Genomic DNA, 7,009 nt, shown 5'->3' with positions numbered 1-7,009 from the left:
TAAGGCGTGATTCTCAGGTACTTTGTTAATGAAAAAATAAGGCAAAATGTTGCAGTTTAGAAAAATCACGCCAAGTTTATTGTATAAACTTACTATACTTAAAAAAAAAATATTAGAATATGCAGCTATATCAAATAGCTTACAAGAAAGATTTTTTTTTTCAGAATGTCTTGTGATGCGAATGCAAAATTCCAAAAATCTGAAGGGCTATTTTATCAATTTTTTCTCTGTTTCTTAAGGCTAAGCTTTATGACCGCTTTCAGGGTAACTTGTTCATATTGTATTTAGTGCACGTTGTGTAGACAGACTTCCTTTTCCAAAACCTTTATGCATGCTTTATGGTTTTATGTGTCGATCAGAAATTGAATGTTTTATGCTTTAAAAGCACTTTACATACCACAAGTAAGTGGGTGATTACTGCTCAGGCTGAGGTGAGTTGCTTACATGAGGGCATGTAAAGTATTAGCTGGTTCAGTGCAAAGTCCTCCCCAAGGCACATTGTTGCTGCCTTCAGCTTTAGCCTCAACATCACACCTTTGCTCAGAAAAGGAAACTTGTTTATTTCTACATGCTGCTGTAATTTGGGCAGGAATCTACCCAACTAAAACCAGACACAGATAGAACTATGCTAGTCCTTTAATATAGAAATACAATTAGTATTTTCATTTCCAGTCAGTGTTTGGTGTATTGCTCAACTTGAAGAGATTGTGGTTTAAATGAAGTACTATCTTCAAGTTCTTCAGCTATTAAAGTGTGCATATGAATTTTTGAATTTAACCATTTTCAGTTGATTAATACGAGTTAGTACCATATATTTTTCTCACCCAGAGTGGAATTTCAGGAATGACTATGTGCGATCTTAGATAACGTGTCCATTTCAATTTTTCTGAATAAACAGCGTGTTTTAAACTAGTACCTCAGAACTCTATTGTAAATTGGTTATTTTGTCAGAAAATTAATAAAACACCAAGCATAAGCTCTTTGTATCTTATACTAACAGCACCTGACCTGCTCTGAATTCTGCTTAAACCAAATGAAACAAGATCTCAATTGCTGTTATTGCAAATGGACATCTGATGCCAAGCCTCAAGGTGACATCTGTTCTCAATAAGCTTGTGGCCTTTTTTTGTTGATACTGCTGTAACTATACTGGCACAAGTTATTGACAGTTGTGATACGTTGTCCATCACAGGAATTTTAAGCTCGGGAGTGCAGGTTTGTCTTAATACTACATCTGCAACAGGCCAGGGAAACAGTCTAGAGCCTCATACAGAAAGATGAAACAGATAGGTGTGACAGTTTCTTCTCATTTTATAATACTGCTATTATAAAATATAAATACTGATTTTTTTTTTTTTTATAATACTGGCAAGAACGTAGAAATGGTAAATGAAGGTAATATTTGACTGTTTTTCTTGATGCTTGGCTTCATTGGCAATGCTGAACCAACAGCATCATGGAAGTACTAGCCTGAGGTTCATTATTGAGCGAGCCTTGAACCACCGAGTACAGGCTGCAAAAAGAAACTTACTGTGAGTACAGGATCCTACTTAATTCCTATTTCTGGTTAACATCTATCTGATTGATGTCTCCAAAACTCGCCACCTTTAACAGGGATCCAGACAAAAATAGTATGCTGGGGTTTACCTTTATTTGCTGACAGAGAAGCAGGCTGCCGAGAACCCCGGCGGGGTTACAGCCTCCTGTAATTTTGGCGAGAGCGCTCTTAAAGGCTCTGATGAGGAGTCAGGGCAGACCAGCATGCTGGGAGCAGGGGAGGCCTTGCAGAAAGGGCTGGAGTCTGAAGCAGGCAGCTGGTTGCTGTTTAACACCTGCTTTGTGAAAAAGAAAGCTGATTTGGGTCAATCAGTTCCCTTCTTCACCAGGGAGCCCTGCACATGGAAGAAAGGGCCTTGTTCCTGGCACACTTCTTCTGCCGCTTCTGGAAGAAACAGATGGATCCTTGTTTTTCCCTGTGTAAGGCGGATGACGTTTTGAAGGTAAAAAGGTTTCCAGTGCTTTGGTGCGTGAAGTGCTGTTTGTGTTTTGGCTCTGCAGAGGCTGAAGCAAAAAAGCCATTAAAAAGGCAAAGAGGCACAAGATCAGATGAAACAGACCCAAAACGTCGATAGCAGGGTTGAGATGTGACTGGCAGGTGTGTATGTGTGTGTAGCGCATGTGCAGCAGACCCGAGGGCTCAAAAGACTGGTGGGCACTTCAGGTGAAATTGTGTGCTAATCTGAGGGAGCCAACTTAAAAAAAAATAATAATAATTTACACCTATTTTTCTTGAGGAGATATTAGTGTGAAGAAAGGCTCCAAGCTCCTTCGCCCACCACAAGGCACGGAGCAGAGCATATCCCACGAGATGGCACTATTGCCTTATGCACGGAAAAAGCAAGTTTTAGGTTCAACTGCAGTTTTAAACGCTGATTGCCAAAGCGAGTTTTGCAAATAAGTGTATAAATGTTACAGATCGGAGCAGTATCAACATATGTCAAATGGAAAATTAGCTTGCTGACTGGAGGTTGCTGCCTGATATGGATGTGAAAAATTCTGGCACGAGTGATGAACACCACTTTCACTCCGTTATTGGAGAAACTGGTTTGAATTTAGGTTTTTTGGTGGTCAGTTTTTCAAAATTAATGTGGCTGTCTAAAGCAAATGGTATTTACCTGACCTTCTCAAAGATCTTAAAAAAACAAACAAAACAAAAAATCACAAACCCTCAAAAAAACCAAACCCCAAACTGAAAATCACATTGAAAATGAACTCCGTTTAACATTTGTCTATTTTTTATTATTTCTAGTTTTTATCTAGTTCAAGAAAACTTCAGCTTGCAAAACCGTTGTATTTTGAGTGATTGTTCAGTTGCTCTGCCTGGCTGACAAGTTGTCCCACTATTCCATTTATCTATGATTCAAATAGCTGTTTTCCTAACAAATTCTGCAAAGTCTCTGAGTCAGAATCATACTCCCTGTCTTTAGCTACACCTTCTGTTGATTTTCTAATCAAAGACAGGGTCAATTGCATCTCCTGAACCATCAGGGCAGAGCTGGAAGGAGTCCTGCTGTCACAGCAACTGCTTTGGATGATCATATTCTTAGTCTTATTAACTGCTGTTTTAAACCCAAGTTTGTTTTGCACCACACTGTCTTATTGCATCATTGTTCCAGAATTTCACTTCCCTGATGCTTGGAAATTTTCTTCTTATTCCCAGCCCAAATGTATTCACTTCCAGGCTTTATTTCTTTGTTCTTCTGCCAGCATCATTCTTTATCTTCAGAAGTCCTTATTCCCTCCTTTGATATTTGCCCTTCTGATGAGAGGAATCATCTCTTAGTTTTTGTTTCTCTGGGCTAAAAAAGCCAACTGTTTCCATCTCCTCTGAAGAGAGAGGCTCTTCATTTCCTTGATTATCCTGTTTGGGTGGCCCTGGGTATATTTCTGTTTCAATTCATCTTTCTTGAGCACAGATAACTAGAAGTGCTGTGCAGTATTCAGGATAAGGCCTGAAAAGAGCTTTGTATCGTACATTTATCAATTTCATTGTACCATTGTAGTATCTCTGTGGGAAGTGGCTCAATGTCTGTGATCAATTAATAAGCTTTATTATTCTCAGTTGTTTCAGACTGATGGGCCTTTTTCCCCTAGAATGCCACTTCATCCGCACACTTTTTTGTGGGCTCTTGATTTTCCATCTGTAAATGCCTTTTATATGGGTGACATGGTTATTTTAGAAATTCTGAGTTTCGGACACCCATTTGCGCACATATCATGACAGCGGTGTCTGTGGATGCTGTAATGAGTCATGGTTGTGTTCTTCTGTTACTAAAAACTACTGCAGGGTGATGCCTTGTGTTAAGTTGCCTGAGTGGAGTTTAACAACCAACCTTACAGAGCTTTAGTAGCAATAAAACAAACTGCTTGGAGCTTAACGTTGCAAAGGAAAGCATCTTATTTAGCTCTATTTATATCCACTTTGCCAAGAGAAAAAATAAATGCTAAGAGTGTCACTATAAACTTGTTGAAATATAGGGTACTGACAGGTCTCTGTTAGTATTAACAGAATTAAATACTAGAAATTTCTCAAGAAAAGGATGTAATATGCACACCTGATGGTTTGCAGCAAGAGCTTAAAATAAAAACATTTTTTAAGTTGTCTAACTCCTTACCTTTTGATTGATCAATGATATGGCTCTCATTTATTGAGAAATGCTTCTTTTTCTCAGTCATATTTGTCCATCTCTTAAATTTGCTGAGGGCCATCATAGCCATTTCTACAATACAGGTATATCACTTGTCACAGACCAAACGCCCCTGTGCAAATATTTTCTGTGATGCTTCTGGTTTTGTGCTGTTTCTCTGTAAGTCCTGGGCCACCCAGAGCTTTGAAGTGTGTCGTTGGATGGGACTTTCCCCAGGCAGGAGATGATTTGCTGCCATCACTTCATGTCTGAGCTCCGCAAGCAGTGATAGCCGAGCGGGCAGCAGGTACGGGGCTGCTTGTGTCACCGAAGTGCCCTGTTAATGTGTCTAAGTCTCTATGCACCCACAGGATGGTTTTAATGTCCCCACGATTCTTCCTCCACATTTTGTCTTGCCTGTTGTGAACTAAAATCTTTGGGGCGGGGACAGTTTCTTACCTCTGCTTGTGCAGCAGGGCTGGATTTTGCAGGCGATGTGTCTGCACAGCAGATTCAGCTTTACTGCTGTCACTGCTTGGTGCAACGTGCTCCCCTGGTCCTGCCAGCTGTCTGTGAACCCATCCACCCTCCCATTGCACGGCGTCAGTCGCTGTCTGTGCCTGAGTACTGTGCAGTTTGAATAGCTCTGTCATCTAGTATAAATAAAAACAACCCAGGCAGCTGGGTGAGTGTTTACATGCACCAATTCCTGTGAGCAATAAAGGCAGGGAGCAAGGATTAGAGGGAATATGATCAAAAGGCAGATTGCCTCTACACAGAGAGCCTTCCTAAGTCACCCCTGAAACATAAGTGCGCCTTTAAGTGTTCCTGCAGGTACTTGTCCACTTGTCCCGTATTTTTGGACAGACTTAAAGGGTGCTTCCTCATGTCTTCCTGAAGCACAGAGTGCATGCAGGGAACAAAGCTGCTTGGGAGATTTGGCTGAGCCAAGGACAGGAGGTTTTTCACAAGGCAAGCTCTTGGCCCCAGCTGCTGTCTAGGAGACTTCTCGGGACTTGAATAGACAGACTGTTCTTATAATTTTTTTTTTTTTTTTTAAACAGGCCTTGTAGTAATATGAGATAAATGAAGATTTCAATGAATGGTGAAAGTTGCCTGAGAGAAATTGCTTTTGGCAACTGTTCTTTCTAATTAAAATGAAAGTCTGAAAAGCCTCAGTCTTTGGGAGCAACTAATAAAATGCCAGCACTAGATAAGATACAGATAATTCTTTGTGCCTATTAACTGCTTCCTATAATTAGCACATGTGTGTTCAGCCGAATGCAGCCTGACCCTGGTATGGTAGGAAGGAGAGGTTCTGATTAAAATAAGGGCAGCACCTGTCACTTGCCCTACTGAGCAGGCCAGTGCTTTCCCACCTTCCTGCTAGCAACAATGAGAATAATTAATAGAAAGTTTCAATACTGAGAGACTCCTAAATTCACCCCAGGACCCTGCAGTGGGCAGTGAGGGACTTTTTTCTGGTTGCTTAGGTGCGGCAGCTGCAACATCTCTGTAAGCATTTCGGTGGATGGCCAGACAGAAAGGAAAGAGAAATTCTCTCTCACTGGGGTTCAAGGTTCCAGTTTCCCCACGGAGAGCTTGAACGCTGGTCTGGAGTAGTTAAAGACACAGTCGTGCAGGACCTCCAAGTTGTGTTTTGATCTACTTATTTCTCAGCCTGTTAAATAATTAGCAGTCGTGATGCCAAAATCCTGAGGATGTCTGGCCTTTCTGCCCCGTGAAGTGGCAGCCTCAAGCCCAGGATGCTTGTGTTGCGGCAGCAGGGGGACAGGGCCTCCGGTGACCTGGGGGCAGATGGAGGTCCCGGGGGAGGCTCTGCACCCTGGGCTTGGCCCAGGGACCTCAGAGGCGGTACCTGTCCTCTGTCCCAGCCTGGGAGGCCAAAAGCACGTTGAGGAAGCACTGAGCAGGAGCAGCAGACGAGATCCACGTGTGCACATGCGTGCAGGAGTCAAGGAAAAAACATGCAGCTGGAGGCTTTGGGAGGTGTTGCTGGATTTACAGCAGCCCAGCAATAGGAGATGCACCCATAAAACCTGAAAATGGGGCTATGGTGGTGGCACACAGGCAGGCACCTCGAGGAAGGCTCTGGAGGACAGCCATGGAGCTGCACATGGGGAGGGGACGTACTGAAGCCTGTGAGACCCAAATGAGGCAGAGACAGGCAAAGAAGGAGAATGTATGAGTCAGGGGTGTGGGAGAGCTGAGGATGCACATGTGTGTGCATGAAAGGGAGAGGGGCAGGGAGGAGCCAGCCTGCTCGTCTCAGAGACAGTAGAGGCAGCGGGTTCAGGCGATGCCTCCTAAGTGAAACCAAATGTAAGCAGTGCTTCAGATAGCATGGACTAAGAGTTGAAGATGACAGATCAATGTCATCATCCAGGCTGTGGGTGCAGACCTCAACCCCGACAGCTAAAGCATGGGTGTATAAAACCAGTGAGTACTGAGAAAATAAAAGGACAGTACAAGATAAAGGGGCTGGCTGGCATACCCGTTCCAAGCAGGGCAAAACGCTGCTGCATGTAGGGAAAGGGACCTGGGGGTCCTGGTGGACAGCAGGATGACCGTGAGCCAGCACTGTGCCCTTGTGGCCAAGAAGGCCAATGGCATCCTGGGGTGTATTAGAAGGGGGGTGGTTAGTAGGTCAAGAGAGGTTCTCCTTCCCCTCTACTCTGCCCTGGTGAGACCTCATCTGGAATATTGTGTCCAGTTCTGGGCCCCTCAGTTCAAGAAGGACAGGGAACTGCTGGAGAGAGTCCAGCGCAGGGCAACGAAGATGATGAAGGGAGTGGAGCATC

Source organism: Caloenas nicobarica, chromosome 4, assembly GCF_036013445.1.
Source record: "Caloenas nicobarica isolate bCalNic1 chromosome 4, bCalNic1.hap1, whole genome shotgun sequence".
Classification (NCBI taxonomy): Eukaryota; Metazoa; Chordata; class Aves; order Columbiformes; family Columbidae; genus Caloenas; species Caloenas nicobarica.
Note: the sequence above shows the minus strand (reverse complement) of the source record.